We start from the raw sequence: 18,746 nt of genomic DNA, 5'->3' as shown, positions 1-18,746 counted from the left end.
AGTGACAGCATAGCTATACTTCCGCATTCCATACATATCTCACTCAGTGAAGGACACAAGACTCCTTTCCATGTCCTGGATTTCACCCGCACCAAGGGCCTTATTTATGAAGGCCTTGCGCCGCCGGTGCGTCACTTTTTCCCATGTTAAAAGTGACGCACCGGCGGCGCAAGGCCTTCATAAATAAGGCCCCAAGTGTTTCTCTTTAACCCCTCCTCTGCTGGTGACGGAACCACTCCGTCATCAGCCGAGGTCGCTCTGTGCTGATCACGGAGCGGTTCCGTCACGGCCCACTCGGAACGCCTGCGCAGCGCGGATTCCGCGCCTGCGCTGAACGTTCTATTGAGCGGGCGGGGCCGTGACGGAACCGCTTTGTCATAAGCACAGCGCAACCGCGGCTGGTGACGGAGCGGTTCTGTCACCAGCATGCGCCCCCCGCTCTTCAGCCCCGCCCTCTTAGCACTGCGGCAGAATAGTAGTGAAGGGGTTAATACGTTGGTACTGTTAATATGTTTTTGAGCTGCCTATTTCTCAGTTGGAAACTCCTCAACTCATCGTAGATTTTGCATGTCTCACTCAAAGTATTCATATAATATATGTCCTTGTAAGGACCCCTCAGACATTTCTTCAATTCTTTGACTCTTTTACCCCCTATATTTCCCTATGGAGATCTATGTTTTGGGGTACGCCAGGAGATAGTAACTGTCCTGATTTCCGAGTGGCAAACAGGAACGAGCAGGTGTCTCCTAAACTAATCATTAAACACAGCATTGCGAATTCTCTGTAACTATGACACAATGTGGCTATTCTGCAGAGGTTTGTATTACCACATGACCAGAATTGAGTCCAGTGGTTTAAGAATGAACAAGCCCTCTGAGACTAGCACTCAGTGGTTTGTAGCACATTACAAAAAACAAGCCCCTAAAATAAAATAAATGAAGTACATTTAGGGTTACACCTGGGTTATGGAGCTTGAACCTTGGTCCTGGATGCATACAAATAATAATCCATTTGAAAACCTGACATGGGAAATGTAAGGAATCTACATTTTCTCCAAACAATGCAATATCAAAATTATTTAATTCCTGAAAAGAGGAACCAGGTTAACATTTAGACGTTTTCTCAAAACTCACTGTAAAGTCTGGTCTGTGTGTGTATCCTGGCCTTTTTTGCCTTTCTGTCTGGGTTGATTTTATGCATATGCATTTGGCGTTTTAACCTTACCAATCGTAAATCTCAAACAAAGGAGTAATTTACCATAGGATAGTTTCAATATTTACTTTCAGCCTCTCGCAACCCAGCCCCATTAGTGAAACAATTACGGTCACCGGAAGAACTAACTTAACTATGTTTTAAGGTTGACTCCTCTATTGTGTCCACCAACTGATACTGTGAGGTGTGGGTCCTATGATGATTCAAGCCTCCTGAAGGTGGAGAGGGAACAGAGTCCTTAAATGAAGGTACCCTTTATTAATAAGAGGTCCATATTTGAGTTTCTGTAATGAGAACAAAAAATACCAGGAAGGAAATAAAAGGAACAATAGCATATTGCAGACCTATGGGGGAAGTAGAAAAATGTAATTGACACGATTCACTGTCATTATGGAAGACAGTTGAGTGTGGAGTAGGGAAAGTTTTGATTGTAAATGAGGTTGGTGTGCATATTAAAGGGGAAAGAAGAGAGGACTAGTTTAAGAAGGATTGTGAAAGAAAAGAAGAGCAAAATTATACAAGTTTGAGTAAGATGCTGTAGAGCAAAAGGAAGTTCATTAATAAGCAATCCATTGCAAAGCCTATTTCAACAAAGAGGCTCAAAGAGTATGATTTTAGTTTATTTTTATTTAATAGATTTTACTTGATAAACACTTCATGAAAATCATACCAACAGCATATTTAACAAAACAATAAATTAAACATGTAGTAGAGCAGAGCAGTTCCTCAATATAGTTACACATTTTTAATTTGTACCAGTCTTACGTAGATGAGAACTCCATTCCCGATCTATCTTCTGGAATCGTATGATCATTTATCAGAATCCTTTTCAGAGGGTCACAGGACACGCAGGGGCTACTGGGCCCAAACATGGTTGTTGAGTCCTTTTACTGCGGATGTCCCAGGCCCGACTTACTATGGATCCTGATCAACTGGGCTAAGTACTTCTTTTGCACTTGACTCTCTGTGATAGCGTTGGACGAGCAGTCAAGGCTCCCTCAGGGATGAAAATGTAGCAACAGGTAAGTGAAAATGACTCCTAACTCAAAGCGCACACAGTACTTACCATAAATTAATGTCCAGTTGAATACTTACTTTTGTAAGCAAAACAAGTATTTTATTTCAAACTTTGCACATGCAAAAGAATAATGACATTCATGAGCAATAACACGGTCACATTGAGGTTAGAGCTCTAGGTCAGGCAAATACCTGTCCCACCCCTTTTCTTATTGCATGGTTGGGGTTATTCCCGATTCACTGGTGGCCGCATCCCCAACATGTTTACTAGTAGGATGTACTCAGGAGTTCCTCTTTGACTTATTAAGATTTATTAAAAAGTCTCTATCGTAACACATCACCATTAATAGCAAGTCCAGTGTGGTCTCAAAGGCCCAGTTCCAGTCTTACCTTCTCCTGCGGTATGGAGGCGTTCAGGAGTGCAGCTGGTGCCCCCTCAACGGTTGCTACAGAGTCCAGAGGCTGCTCAGAGAAGTTAGGCTCCTTATGATTCATATGGCAGGACTTGGTAAGCAGAAAATCCTTCCTCTGAACAGCGCTTGCCAGTTCCTTCCAGCGATCAGACTTGCTCCCACTTGGCAGGCACAAGGTAAGCCACCTTTTTTTAAAATAGGGGCATTTGTCCTTCACCTCCCGACCTGAGCTGCAACGAGCATTTGAAGCCCTTTGCAGTGTCTTTGCAGTCCTCAAAGAATGTGTCAGGGGAAGTTCACTGTGTGCAAGCATGAACTTCCAGTTACAGCAATCCTCATTTCATCTGGGCAATGATCCGAACTCTTGGCAATGGTGGTACCAACAACCTCTCCTGGCATACAGGGTTGTCATGTTACCCTAAGTCTTGCACAGACTCCTCTGCTGTGATCGCTCTCACTATGGCAGCCCCTCCTTGCATATGGGGTCATCGATCTCTGCAAGCACAAGTTTCATGCTCCTGGCCCAAATAAATTCAATGATGGCCCCCTCTGGCATATGGGGTCAATGTGCCAAAGGAGTGCATTCCTGTCAGTTCCACTCAGTCTTTTCTACACAGCTCAGGTCATGGCAGCACTCTGCCTGCATAAAGGGGTCACTCAATAATTCTATCACATGGGCAATGACCCAACCAGTGTTCAGCTATTCTCCTCACACCTTGCTCATGTAGTTCTCTCGATAGGGCTCCCCACTGGACCTCGCTCCTTCCATTGCTCTCCTGTTCCTTACAGGGCACACTGGTCTTGGCAAACGGGCAGGCCCTGGTGCTCTCATTACCCATCAGGGAGACTAGCAGGCCTTACCCCACTACTGGTCCCAGAGCTTTCCATTCTCACACAGCCCATCTGGCTGCTTGGCAGATGACAATATTTTAGGTCTCAACCTCCCCTTCTTCCTTTTCCAGACAACAAAGTGTAATTTAGGGTCTGAGTCTTTGGAGTTTTATGTTTGGGTTCTGCTGCTTTTGAAGTAGACACTTCTCTCTTTACCCTTGAAAGCATGTCTGTAAGAAGCAGGCAAGACTCCAAAGCTGATAGACTCACAACACAGTTCTTAGGAGTGACCAGAGTTCACTTCTGGATGTCACCCACAGTGATATTCTGCATCCGAAGGATAATCCCAGGCTCCCAGCCCTACTCTTTATGATTTACTCATCAGCCCAATCTCCTTCCTGGGATGTTTCCAGGCCCCTTCCTGTGATCTTTCACTGAATCAAAGAGCAAGCTCTCAAAGTGTAAAGGGTAGGTCCCTTTATCTATTCCTCCAGTGTGTCCTACCCACAGTAGCAGCTGCTACAGGACCGGAGAGGTGGCGGCAGGGAGGGGGGAATGAAAAAGATTGTTTTTTTAAAACATTTACCTGGCTTTGGCCAGCCGACCGCCGCCTCTCCTCCGTCCTCTTCACCTCTAGTCTGGCAGTAGGAAGCGCCCGGGCCCCCAGGCTCCCGCCAGCCAATCGCAATGCTGCAATGAAGTGTTTTGATTGGTCTGAGCACCGTGGTTTGGCGCCCAGACAGGCAGTGGGAGCCTGGGCATGTTCAGCAACCAGGCTGTAATTCAGCCTGGGTGGAGAACATGCAAAGTGCCCATGGGGATTTGGCAGGGCCGAAACGGCCAGCCAAAGCGTCTTGCTCACTTACAGAGTGTGACCACCACTCCCCCCCACCCCTGCAGTACTCTGGCATCACGGAGCCCAGTTTGTCCTCCCATAACCAACTGAGCCAATGCAGTAGGAAAAATACAATTATAATAACACTGCATTATTATCATTTTATTTTTCCTTCTTGAATCGCTCAGAGAGCAGTAGGGTGACGCTTCTCCACCTTGGCGTAGGAGCCTCCACTGCCTACCCAGCTCACAGGAATGAGGCAATACACACATTTGTCTGGGGGGATTCCTCTACGCTTGTGTCTTCATCAGGGAGTCCTGGGCTTTCCAAAAACGGTACCCAGGCTCCTCAATGTAATATTCCAATGCGGCACATTCACTCAGTGTACATTCACTACACATGTTCAGCTCCCACATTCAGTCTGTGTGCACTGTTCACCACTGAAGCTTTTCTACAGTGTACGGGGGTGTGCTATTTTTAAATGCACACACTGCCAGCATTCACAGTCGCCATATGCACACTGCACATCACTTCACCCTGGATGCTTCACACAAGCATACATACTCCCAGCACATCCTTCCATTTTCTCACTGCACAGCACTACATCTTGCATATGTTGTATTCCTTTCAGGCATACACACACCCAGTACATGCACTTTCCATATGTGCGCTGCACAATACTGCAGTATCCCTGCACTGTATCCTTCCCAGCCACACATGCATCCAGCGTAGAGTCACTGCTACTGCACTGCGCAGCACAGCACAGCACTCCACATATATCTGATGTAGCAGTGGAACTTTTAAAAAGGTGAGTGAGCTTGGAAGCCTCACTCCAGTGACACAGTGTCAAAAGGTCCTGTTCTGTACTACTGATCACTACACAGTATACTGCCTCCACCACACTTGTGCGGCTTAACTCTTGGTGAAGGTGGTAGCCTTCCGCCACTATGAGGGTAGTGCTATGGGCGCCCCACCGGTTCAATAATATCATAATCCGTGAGACAGGCCTATGTCATGGAGCATACGCATTAGCTTCCAGAACATAAAATCGGCATTAGGGATCCAGACAATAGACATAGCGTGCATGTTGTTTCTGTATATATTGTTAAGTAGTGTTGGTCCGTGCACAACCTTGGGTTTAGTTAGAATTTAAAGATTGGGAAGTAGATTCATAGAAAAGTATTCTTTATGTGGGGTGCTCCTGGGGTGACGTTACCGTCCTAAGTACGTCGATACGATCATGAACTCTCTGTGCAGCCAATTGTGTTTTGTTTGCATCCCCCTTTGGGCGCGCTCCTGAGTGCCTCTGTGGAGGTTTTGAGTGTGTCAATAAATGTTATTCGAATTAAGGTTTAACATTGGATTCAATCAGTTGAATTTTATTGAAATTGTAATCATTTCAATTGAGCTTGTTGTTAGGATGAATCATCATTAGTTTATGCATTTCTTATTTCTCCAATGCATTTCGAGCCCACAGGCTCTTCATCAGGGAGCGAATTCTATAAATGAAATGGATTATGCACTATTCATTATTTCATTCAGTAATGAGACATTTCGGTGAAATTAAAAAGACAAATTATATAATAAATGATGTAATAAAATACAACCAAAATCAATAATCATTCTGTGTGCAAGCTATATTATATGTGCCCGACTTCAACCGTGCTCCGACTGTAGTGTCGTTACCGTTTATATATGCTCATGTGTATTCATGCGGTTTCGCAAACGTGTACTCACTATTGCACATTTTTGCGTTCTGTTATTTCCGAAGGTCTGTAAATGACAATGGGGAAATGTGTTAAGACTACGAAGCCGCCATATATAGCCGATATGAGAACATTACACTAGGTATTGAAACCTTACAATCGCATTATTTAAATCCTTTATTATTTTTTCCTTTCGTTATTATTTTTTCCTTTCATGTTTTAGTAGTTTTTATTAACCCATTTATTTGCATCTCATATCTTTACCTAACCACCCTATCCAATATAGTCTACACCGTTCGACTAGTCCTGTTTCCATTTTCACTACGGAAGGATGCCGTTTTCAAAACACACACACTGCTCGCATTACCTAGCACCGTACTCCACAATTGGGGAAGACGAGCATCTAATCAAGTTACTCAGGGACAACATAGAATGTAAGTGGCACCGTCAGCGTTCATATATTCACAGACGCAAGTATTTTTACCGCAATTGTAAGGTTTCAATACCGAGTGTAATGTTCTCATATCGGCTATATATGACGGCTTCGTAGTTTTAACACATTGCCCCATTGTCATTTACAGACCTTCAGAAATAACAGAACGCCAAAATACGCAATAGTGAGTACACGTTTAAGAATCCGCATGAATACACATGGGCAGATATAAACGGTAACGACACTACAGTCAGAGCACGGTTGAAGTCGGGCACATATAATATAGCTTGCACACAGAATGATTATCGATTTTGGTTGTATTTTATTATATAATTTATTATATAATTTGTCTTTTTAATTGCACAGAAATGTCTCATTACTGAATGAAATAATGAATAGTGCATAATCCATTTCATTTGTAGAATTCGCTCCCTGAAGAGCCTGTGGGATCGAAATGCATTGGAGAATTAGGAAATGCATAAACTAATGATGATGCATCCTAACAACAAGCTCAATTGAAATGATTATAATTTCAATAAAACTCAACTGATTGAATCCAACGTGGGAATTGTTAAACCTTTATTCGAATAACATTTATTGACACACACACAAAACCTCCATTGAGGCACTCAGGAGCACGCCCAAAGGGGGATGCAACCAAACACAATTGGCTGCACAGAGAGTTCATTTCTGTATATATTAACATAACTTCAGGATGTAAATGCATTAGGGGGAGATGTAGCGAGGCCTGTGCAAGATTGCTCCAGTCTTGTCAGTTATACTCTAATTTATCATCCTTGCTAACAGTTGGAATACATATTTGCTCTTCTGTAGATGATTAACTCAAGTCTTTCAGGCAATGTTGTTCACCTGGCCTGTCTGCCATCTTAACGACAATCTCTGTTTAGCTAATTCAAAAAATTAGCACAACCACTTTCTTCATTTTGTTTTTGGTCGCTACTGACAAAATACTCAATTAGCACGCCATCAGTGTGTTTTTGAGTGGTACCCCACCGACCCTAGTAGATTTCCAGATTAAATGACTTTGGGGCATATGTAGGTAAATCCACTTTTTTGCGATTCGGAAAATACGATTTTCTGCGAATCGCACTTTCTGAATCGCAAAACGGGATGTAGGTAAAAAATCGCTATTAATTAGCGATTACCAAAAATTCGCAGAATTATTGTGCGATTACTCAAGTAGCGAATTCGCTAATAAAGAATCGCAAAAACGGGAAAGAGCAATTCAGAAGCAGAATGATGACATCACAACCAGGAAGTGTGACTTCCCATGCTGCACCTGATTGCCTGCACCTGTTCCAGAGTCAGTTGCTGGCTGAGAGACAGTGAGGAGGGAGTGTGGAATTGTCTCTGAAACCAAAGTTGCAGAAATGGAATACAAGGGTTCTGAAAAGCACGGTGGGGACAAACAGGCTGATGAACAGAGCAGGAAAAGAAAACAAAAATTCGCAGAGAGAGAGCTGGAGGTATTGACTGAGGAGGTAGTGAGGCAACATGACCTCCTGTTTGGGAAAGCCTCACTTCGTGTTCCTGAGGCCAGGAAATGAAAAATATGGTCTGACATTCAAGAAAGGTAAACGCCATAGGCGTAACCCATCGTACCACCGATGACTTAAGGAAGAGGTGGTACAACATGAGGCAGAGATCGAAGGAGAGGGTGGCCACAAGATTGGCAGAGGCAAAGGCAACCGGAGGTGGGACCTCCACTACACCACATCCGACGCCCCTGGAGGAGTTGGTGGAGGGCACCCTCATTCCTGAGGCAGTGACGGGCGTGGCTGACCTTGACAGCTCCGACACCAGAGACACCACAGAAGGTAAGATGCATGCCAATATCCCCAGAAACATCCCCATCCCACTCATACCCCAACATCCCCATGCATAAATAGTAATCCGGTCCATGTTTTGAGTGTCACCCAGTGAGGCATTATGGGAAATGTAGTCCCATATTTTGTAAGTTCGTCCAGAGACACATACAAAGTGTACATAGGGAACAGTCATACTAGCAAAGTACAAAATAGACAAGTAGGCATGTCATTTGTAGTATCAAGAACTTTATTGAAATGAAAAAAAAAAATTGACACACAACTCATGTGTACTATTTTTGGGCAGATGGACCAACAACACAGGACACTGTGACTGCAGTGGGGGAGACAGCTACAGCAGAGGACCAGGTAGGGCAGGAGAGCCAGGGTGCGACACCGGAAACACCATCAGCGCAAAGCAAACGGCGCAGAATTGTACCTGCACTGATAACAATGCCATACGGATCTACAGATGCAGAAGGGGACACACAGGCTTCAGCTACTCCAAACACAAGTCAGGGCAGATCACAAACATGCGCATCAAACACGACTGGCAGTGGTGCAAGACAGAGGGCACAGGCCAACACCAGCAATGCCTCCTCAGGTACAGATTCCGTCTCCGCAGGGCTGGAGGGCAACATGTTGCGTGTGCAGCGCCTGCAAAGTAAAGGGATCACATCAATACAGCGCCAGCTAGCACAACACAACCGGCACATGTCGGAGCTGAGACTTGGTGTCACAGCAATTGCACAAGCCTCAGAGGCAAATCTGAGTGAAGCTAGAATTGATAGGCAGGCCCGGCGCAGGGAACAACGTCGGTTACACACCCGCCTGGACCAGTTTGCAAGGGCTGTCAGCCGGCAATCCACAGCCATATCCATGCTAGCATGAAGAACTGTAAGCATGCAACATGAGATGGCACACTGCTGCCAGGACGTTGCCAAGAGCCTGGTGCAGGTGACCCATGCACTCGACCAATTGCGGGCTGCTGTCACTGGGGGAATTGTAATGCCAGGGAGCCTAGACACAGATGGGCAATCCAGCAGGAGCACACCTACTCCACCTATTCCTGCAGAAAGGCGTAGGAGTGGCCGTCAGGGCAGAGCTATGGACGACAACAGCGAGCCAATTGCACAGGCTGAAGGAGGTACATCAGGGCATGCATGCCGGAGGTGAAGGGGCAGCATGCACAATGGCATGTTGTGAGGCAACACATGCCATGAGTACTACCTAAGTCACTGATATTATGGCACTGTGAGGACATTAACATGTGCTAACTACAAAGTTACAGTCACACTGTGTGACTTTGCATATCCTGCATTTAAGGAAATAAACATATTTTTTTTACATCAACATTGGTCATTGTGGTCTATTATCTCATCTAGAAGTAGTTCTGTGTGATGTCATCACGTCTCAGGCGCCCAGCAACTGCCCCGGCTCCTCCTGCACGTCTGCGTTGGGGGGCTGGATCCTCCTCATCGGATGTGTCGGACTCTGGCAGATCCACTGGGGTGCCCTTCTTGGTAGCAATGTTGTGTAGAATTGCGCAGGCCACCACAATCTTACAACACGTCTCCGGGCTGTACTGTAGAGTACCTCCACTCTTGTGGAGGCACCGGAAACGGCTTTTGAGGATTCCAAAGGTCCTCTCAATGGTGGCTCTTGTGGCTCTGGGGGCAGTGTTGTATTTCCGCTCAGCAGCTGTGATTTGATTAAGGTAGTGTGTGAGGATGTAGTCCCTCACAGCATATACACTGTCTCCTGCAGGGATAAAGTATGTAGATGTTTAGCGAGATACTGCAAGTTGAAACATCTCATACTACTATTTGTGTGTGCCATAGAATTACCTAGCAGGTATCCCTCTCCAAAATCGCCATTTGTAAGTCTGCGATGTAAACCACAGTGTCTAAAAATGAATGAATCATGAGTGCTTCCAGGAAATTTTGCAACTATGTCTGTGATTACATGTTTGGCATTGCAGACTACCTGGATGTTTAACGAATGGTATGATTTTCTGTTTCTAAAAACATACTCGTGTGATGAGGGGACAGTGCGACATGTGTTCCGTCTACGCAGCCAATCACGTGGGGGAATTGGGCAATTTGGTAAAAATCCTGTTTTGTTTGGTCCAGTTCCTGCTGTGTGTCTGGGAATTTGATGTGGTGATGCATCCTCTGCATCATAGCATTGAGGAATGGGCGTAAAAAGCGCAAAAGTGCGCTCTGGGACACCCCTCCTACTGTGGCTATTACCCCCAGAAAACTCCCTGATGCTAGGAGGTACAGTGAGCACAACACCTGTATGAGTGTGGGAATGGTGTGTGCCCTGTATGTGGGGTGCTCCAGCATGGGTGTCAGCTCTTCTATCAGCTCCAGGATACTTTCTGGATGCAGTCTGTAGTGCACATGGATGTCCTCCTCAGTGCGTTGGAAGAGGGTGATGCGTGTCCTGTAGATGCTCTCCTGGCGTCTCCTTCTCTCTTCAGCCTCTCGGATACGCAGCCTCCTGGCTATAACATAAAGCCCAGCCATTGTGAGAAGCCACTATTGCATTATGGGCCACTTTAAATAGTTCGCACCTGATTACCACCTTGCCAGAGTTTGAGAATTTGCTATTTGCGACTTTTACATACATGGGAAATTGCGAATTCGCATATTGCGTGACGGTATTTGCGATTTTCGCAAATACTGAGACGCAGCTTGTGAATTCGCATATTTATTCGCAGAATCCATTACACGCAAAATTGGTAATCATACAGACATCAATTTATAAATATGTACACAGTTACAATTGTCAAAACAAATCACAACTCCTCCGAAAGGTGCTTAAAAAGGATTATTAGATTGCAACTCCTCAACCCCAGGGGTATGTGAGAGGGGATAACAAAGATCATAACCGTTGCCTATAACTGTATTCTATGAGATTCCATGTAGCAAATCGCCTGTGATGAGGCTGTAACACAGTGTAATTACAATAAACCCTTTAAATCCATGTGGCTTTAAACTATGCTTTTCACAGTAAATAAGTTAGGCTGCAGCATTTGTCATAACATTTTATAATAACCAGATCAGGTATATATAATTAATCATTGGCTTGGCACCATATACAACTCAGTCTGGCTGTATTTAGCATAATGATTCCCACAAAGCAGTACCTGTAATCCAAGCACTCTCTTTAAAAGGAAGCACACAACATCTGCCCAATCAAATGCTGTACTGTCAATGGTCTTGCACCCTACTACTGACAGTTTCAGAAAACATTGTTGTAGCGTTCCTTACAGAATATTATCAGGCTCAGCAGTGGGAATATGCCAGTGTTGTGGACATTAAAAATTCTATCACTGCAGGTCCTACTGATGTAGACATATCAGATATTAAAATGATACTGAGAAGTATATTTTGGGACAATGTTGTCTTTATTGTCTTTATTTTATTTGATGGATTAACACCTCTATGTCCCAAAAGAGTGACAAATCGCTATACAGTGTATTTGCAAACAGCACATATAAAACTGTTCGAGTAATATACAAAAAATGCCATCAAGAATGAAAATATCTAACTTTCTTTATTTCTCACATATTAATAAATGTACATGGTTGTACATTATTAACACAATCTTTCAATATAGTCAAAGGCAAGTTAGTGCCAAACTGCTTCCATGCAGTGGGGGCATTGCTGATCACAGCGCACCCAGGAAGTAAGTTACTCTTTGTGAGAATTTGGGTTGTTGTTTGATGAGGTTTTTGAGCACAATACCCATCATGGTGAACCACTAAAGTGACTAAATTAAACTCTACTTACCCCTCTGGTATCTTCGCACAAAAGTGGTCTGGCTTAACTTAGAGGCAATGTTTAAAGTATGTATGCTAACTTGAATTGGAAGGGTGCACAGCTTTTGTGTGTCTTTATTTATTTATTTGATTTTTAGGTTCTCCGCAGGTGGCGTCATAAGCCCTCAGACGCCCCAATATGTCAGTCACTCAAGTGATTCCAGTGGTTCACTGGAACCATCCCTGAGGGAACACCAAATTCTCCTCTCTGTAGACAAGAGGATTCCCACACAATTTCGTTATTCTTGAATAGATTTCAAATGTTTATTCCTTTTGGTATTTTCAACGATAGTCATTTGATTCGTTAAACTTTCAACACATGAGGCATTATCAATTTAACTTCATATCCAATGCATTTCGGGCATATACGATGCCCTTCATCAGGGAATGATACTGTCAACAAAACAAACACAAAACATATTTACAATTCAATAGTGTGTGATCATTGTATCACATTGTAGTTCTGTTACGCAGTGATTCTATACAGATATCATTATGTTCACCAACAAATATCCCTCGTGAGAAAAGTGAAAAAATGTTTGGTTTAAAACTCACATGCCTGCTCTTGACCGTGGTTTTTATGTGCTAAAGAAAAAAGCATGAGAAACGGGAAAATTAACTCTCATGGGTTCGCATTTGAGCCAGTTAGTAACATGGTTTATTCTATTATCTCGTTATTAACTGACCTTATACGCATAGTTGAGCGGCCTTGTGGCAGCTTCTTAGCGTGTGTATCTCCTGCATGAAGATGCCACTCGAGAAAGTGTTCGCCATTGTATTTACTGGTTTGAGGTCTATTCCGGTCACGTGGTGTGCTGCAACTGACAAAAGACTATCTATGTGTAGTAATGTCGGACTGTAAGAAGAAGGTAAAGGTGTATAGGAGTTAGAGTGAGATTAAAACGAAAGAGGGTTTCCTGGGAACATGTTGTACTATGGAGGAAAATTACAAACAGACAAGAGAAAGAAAAACTGGTATTTGAAAAAATAGAAAAGCGGGGAAGCTGGAGTCGAACCCTGACGTTTATATGTTCTGTCTGAGAGTGTTCTAATGCGATGAGCTATACAGCGGTGTGTAACCCACTGTGATAAATTATTATGAGTTAACAAAAAACCAGGTGAATTCTATATTAACAGCAATCACAGTTATACCAATTTGCACCTAGGGAGCATTATTAAAGATAACATAAAAATTCAATTCTGTCATTGAGTCATTTGGTTTTTGGGTGGATAATATATATATACAAAAGTTTTCTCTCTGTAGGAGGTATTTTGTATTGTCTCTTCCTTCTGTTTTTTTGACACATTCCAAAATCATGAATTTGAGTTGTGAGATGTTGTGTTTCTCTTCCATGAAATGCGTAGCCACTGAAGATTTGATGTTGTTTAGTCGAATGTTGGATTTATGTTCTGTGAGTCTGATTTTAATGCGACGTTCTGTCTTTCCAATGTACAGTTTACCACATGGGCATTTTAATGCATATATGACATTTGACGTGTCGCATGTTGCATTTACTTTGAGTTTAACTTCATGACCCCTCATGGGGTGGTTGATTTTGCTTCCCTTTATGATGTTATTACAATGGCCACAGTTTAGGCACGCTTTTGTGCCCTTGAAGATTTCTAATGTTTTTACTTGAGGTTGGATCATTTCACCCATATTTCTTGCTCTGGTGAAAGCGAACAGTGAGGGGTGTTCGAAGATATTATCGAAATCCGGTTCCAAAGTTAACATTCGCCAGTGTTTTAATATTGTTTTCTTGAATTTGCTGCTGGATGTGGAGAATTTGGATACTGCCACTATTCTAGTTTGCTCTTTTTTGTTACTGGGTTGTAAGAGTGTTTTTCTGTCCACTTGTGTTATTTTGATTCTTGATTCCTCTATGGTCTGTTCAGGGTAGCCTCTTTGTCTGAATTTGATACCTATTTCTTGCATTCTCTGTTCCATCTTAGTGTGTCCCGATGTAATCCTTTTAACTCTTGCCATTTGTGAAACCGGTAGATATTTTTTAAGATTTTGTTCATGAAAACTAGTATAATGCAACATGTTGTTCCTGTCAGTACTTTTAACAAAGAGATCCGTTTCAAATCCTTCATTCGTGAGATTGACTCTGACATCCAGGAATGTGACTGTTGTGTTGGACATTTCCCATGTTAATTGAATTCTTCGAACACCCCCCACTGTTTGCTTTCACCAGAGCAAGAAATATGGGTGAAGTGATCCAACCTCAAGTAAAAACATTAGAAATCTTCAAGGGCACAAAAGCGTGCCTAAACTGTGGCCATTGTAATAACATCACAAAGGGAAGCAAAATCAACCACCCCATGAGGGGTCATGAAGTTAAACTCAAAGTAAATGCAACATGCGACACGTCAAATGTCATATATGCATTAAAATGCACATGTGGTAAACTGTACATTGGAAAGAAAGAACGTCGCATTAAAATCAGACTCACAAAACATAAATCCAACATTCGACTAAACAACACCAAATCTTCAGTGGCTACGCATTTCATGGAAGAGAAACACAACATCTCACAACTCAAATTCATGATTTTGGAATGTGTCAAAAAAACAGAAGGAAGAGACAATACAAAATACCTCCTACAGAGAGAAAACTTTTGGCTATATAAATTATTCACCCAAAAACCAAATGGACTCAATGACAGAATTGAATTCTCATGTTATCTTTAATAATGCTCCCTAGGTGCAAATTGGTATAACTGTGATTGCTGTTAATATAGAATTCACCTGTTTTTTTGTTAACTCATAATAATTTATCACAGTGGGTTACACACCGCTGTATAGCTCATCGCATTAGAACACTCACAGACAGAACATATAAACGTCAGGGTTCGACTCTAGCTTCCCCGCTTTTCTATTTTTTCAAATACCAGTTTTTCTTTCTCTTTTCCGTTTGTAATTTTCCTCCATAGTACAACATGTTCCCAGGAAACCCTCTTTCGGTTTAATCTCACTCTAACTCCTATACACCTTTACCTTCTTCTTACACTCCGACATTACTACACATAGATAGTCTTTTGTCAGTTGCAGCACACCACGTGACCGGAATAGACCTCAAACCAGTAAATACAATGGCGAACACTTTCTCGAGTGGCGTCTTCATGCAGGAGATACACACGCTAAGAAGCTGCCACGAGGCCGCTCAACTATGCGTATAAGGTCAGTAAATAACGAGATAATAGAATAAGCCATGTTACTAACTGGCTCAAACGCGAACCCATGAGAGTTAATTTTCCAGTTTCTCATGCTTTTTTCTTTAGCACATAACAACCACTGTCAAGAGCAGGCATGTGAGTTTTAAACCAAACATTTTTTCACTTTTCTCACGAGGGATGTTAGCTGGTGAACATAATGATATCTGTATAGAATCACTGCGTAACAGAACTACAATGGGATACAATGATCACACACTATTGAATTGTAAATATGTTTTGTGTTTGTTTTGTTGACAGTATCATTCCCTGATGAAGGGCATTGTAAATGCCCGAAATGCATTGGATATGAAGTTAAATTAATAATGCCTCATGTGTTGAAAGTTTAACGAATCAAATGACTATCGTTGAAAATACCAAAAGGAATAAACATTTGAAATCTATTCAAGAATAACAAAATTGTGTGGGAATCCTCTTGTGTAAAGAGAGGAGAATTTGGTGTTCCCTCAGGGATGGTTCCAGTGAACCACTGGAATCACTTGAGTGACTAAGGTATTTATGCAGCACACAACCAATAATAAGGTGAAAACGGAACACAAGATAAATCCCACACCAATTTAGAAAAACAGAGTAAATTCTAATAAATTATTTGACACCCAAACAACCAAAATCCACTTACTTGAATCAGAGATATGCAATTTATAAATGATCCAACATACTATTCTAGTCGCGCCGGACCAGGACAAAGTCACAGGTTCAGGCTGACCCCAATGGAATGCGGGCTGGATACAGGGAGAAGGTTAGACCTGCCAAAAATTGTACCTTATGTACTTAATGTGGGGCATTGTGCCGCACAGCAACAGTTCTGCGGTGTGAGGTGAGGTCCTGCATCAAAATGCATTGCACATTGTGGGTTCTGATGGTAAATGTGAGTCCTGTGTCGAGTTGCATCACCCTGTGTCGGTTCCGATGAGGAGCTGTGAGGGCTATGATGATAGGTCCTGTATTGGTTTGTGTCGGTTTTGGTGGGGACCACTTCTGGTCTGGCAGAGCATCTTTAATCCCACTTCCAAAGGTCCAGGACTTGGGAGTTCAGGAGTCAAAGCAGGCATTGTTCCAGAGCAGGGTTCAAGATGGCTGGAGCCTTGTTTGACCATGAGATTCTGATCAGGAGGACAGTCAACTAGCCCTTGGAGTCCCTCTGAGGGTCCAATATGTATTCTTGGTGCCCACTTTGAAGTACGAAACATTTCTGGAGTTTCCCCCTACAGAGGAGTCTGGAATTTCCTGCCTCCCTGCCCTGGTCCCAGTTTGTCTGGGTATGCAATAGGCTAGTGTGTAGTCCTTTGTGAGGGTGCTGGGATTGTGTCTTTGAAATACAAGTTTGCTAGATGACAGCTCCGCCCCGTCATTAAGCCAGGATGGTCCATCCTGCCAACACCTGGGCCCTCCTTTATGATGCTGTCTGGGAGGAATACACAAAGGCCAACTATACCTAGACATGTGACCCAGGACCAGGCTGTGGGCGCCAAATGGTTAGGACATAAATTGACAACTATCTAAGCGTGGCATTTTCGGAATTGTGACTTTAAATTATTTTGAGACCAAACTCGAGATTCCTACCTACTCCCAATTAAAAGTTTTCGCTTATTACATGTTTAATAGGTAACCCAATATTATCCTATGGCAAAGGTAGACCTTTCAAAAGTAGGCTTTTCAATAGTAAAACACAATTTTTAGAGTTTTTCACTATCAGGACATGTAAAATGTAAAAGTACATATCCAACATTTTAAATACAACTCACTCTGTCCTCTGAGCTGTTTAGGACCTACCCAAAGGGTGTCTTATATGTATTAAAAAGGATGGTTTAGGCCTGAGAAACGGTTTATTTTCGACCTTAAAATGACAGTTTAAAACTGCACACACAGGCTGCAATGGCAAGCCTCGGACATGTTAAAGTGGGTGGCACAATCAGTGCTGCAGGCCCACTAGTAGCATTTAATTTGCATGTCCCGAATACCTGTAGTACCACTTTACTAGGGACTTATAAGTAAATTAAATATACCAATTGGGTTTAACCGTATTTTGCCATGCTTAAAGGAGAGAGCACAAGCACTATAGCGCTGGTTAGCAATGGTAAAGGGCACAGAGTCCTAAAAGCCAAACAAAACATGTTAAAAAAACAGGAGGGGAAGACAAAACGTTTAGGGATGACTCTTTAGAGAAGCCCAAGTGCATCACTCATGCGGCACCCGTCCTAGAAAAGACTTGAGCACATCAAGGGCACCTTTAGTCAGTGTGCTGAGAATATTGTCCTCTTGTGAGTGACATAGTGGATTGAAAGCTTTCAGAACAAGCATTTGCAATGCAATAGGTCTCGCATTTGCAAGAATTTAAGCTATTTGCATTGTAAATGACAGTGGGCCAGATGTATCAAAGGTTTTTCCCCATTCTGTGTCTCTGGGAAAATCTGTTCATACATATGGCCCTATGCCTTTTATTTATCTGGTTTGCTAATTAACACATAAATAAAAGGAATTGTCAATAGCTCAAACTCTTGTAAATGCGAGACCTATTCAAAGAAGCGCCAATGCAATCGGTCTTGCCTTTGGGACCTTATATGTATTTAGCTATGCAGTGTATTAGCCTGGGTGATGAAACATCCACCGTTCTTTAACATGAAGGGAAAGTAAGCACCAAACTGCGTGACACGCCAAGTATGGGAACACATGCAGAGAAATATTGCCTTTCAGTGGGAAATGGTATAGTCCTAAGCTTTGTTTTTCATATAAAATCAGGGCCTTTGGTGGTGATATCACTGAAAATACAAGGAGGTCTCGAATGCTCGACTTAAAAATTACTGTGGATGCATACAGAATCAGAAATCGTTTTTGACTTTGTTTACCTTTTCAATTAGTTTGTTCATGGTGGGTGAGGGCTGATTACAACAATTTGGATGTATGACGTTACAACGCGTTTTTTTACAACGCAGACCGTTACATCGCAATTTTTACAACGCAGGATCCATTACAATGCATGCCTTTACAACGCATGTCATTACATAGCAGATACTATTACAACGCATGCCATTACAACGTAAGTATAGGTAAGTATATCTTTTTTTTTTAAATGTAATTAAGTTAATTTTATTAATTTAATTTAAATAATTTAATTTTAATAATTTTAAAATAGTAATTAATTTAATTTAATTTAATTTAAATAATGTAATTTAATTAAAATTAAAATTGTAATTAATTTAATGTAATTTAATTTAATTCATGTAATTTAATTAATTTATAAATTGTAAATAATATAATTTAATTTAATTTAATTTAATTTAATTAATTTATAAACTGTAAATATTATAATTTAATTTAATTTAATTTAATTCATTTAATTTAGTAATTTAAAACATGTAATTAATTAAATTTAATTTAATTTAATTAATGTAATTTAATGAATTTATT

The 18,746-nt window shown here is 42.1% G+C and overlaps 1 protein-coding gene across 5 annotated transcripts in view; it reads left to right on the top strand.

The window, feature by feature from the left end:
- The window catches only part of DOCK11 (dedicator of cytokinesis 11), a 1,133,414-nt gene that overhangs the window by 1,075,657 nt on the left and 39,011 nt on the right, over positions 1 to 18,746 (top strand). The window lies entirely within an intron of this gene.

This window comes from Lissotriton vulgaris, chromosome 4_1 (genome assembly GCF_964263255.1).
Source record: "Lissotriton vulgaris chromosome 4_1, aLisVul1.2, whole genome shotgun sequence".
Lineage (NCBI taxonomy): Eukaryota > Metazoa > Chordata > Amphibia > Caudata > Salamandridae > Lissotriton > Lissotriton vulgaris.
This window is presented reverse-complemented; position numbering and strand designations above follow the sequence as displayed.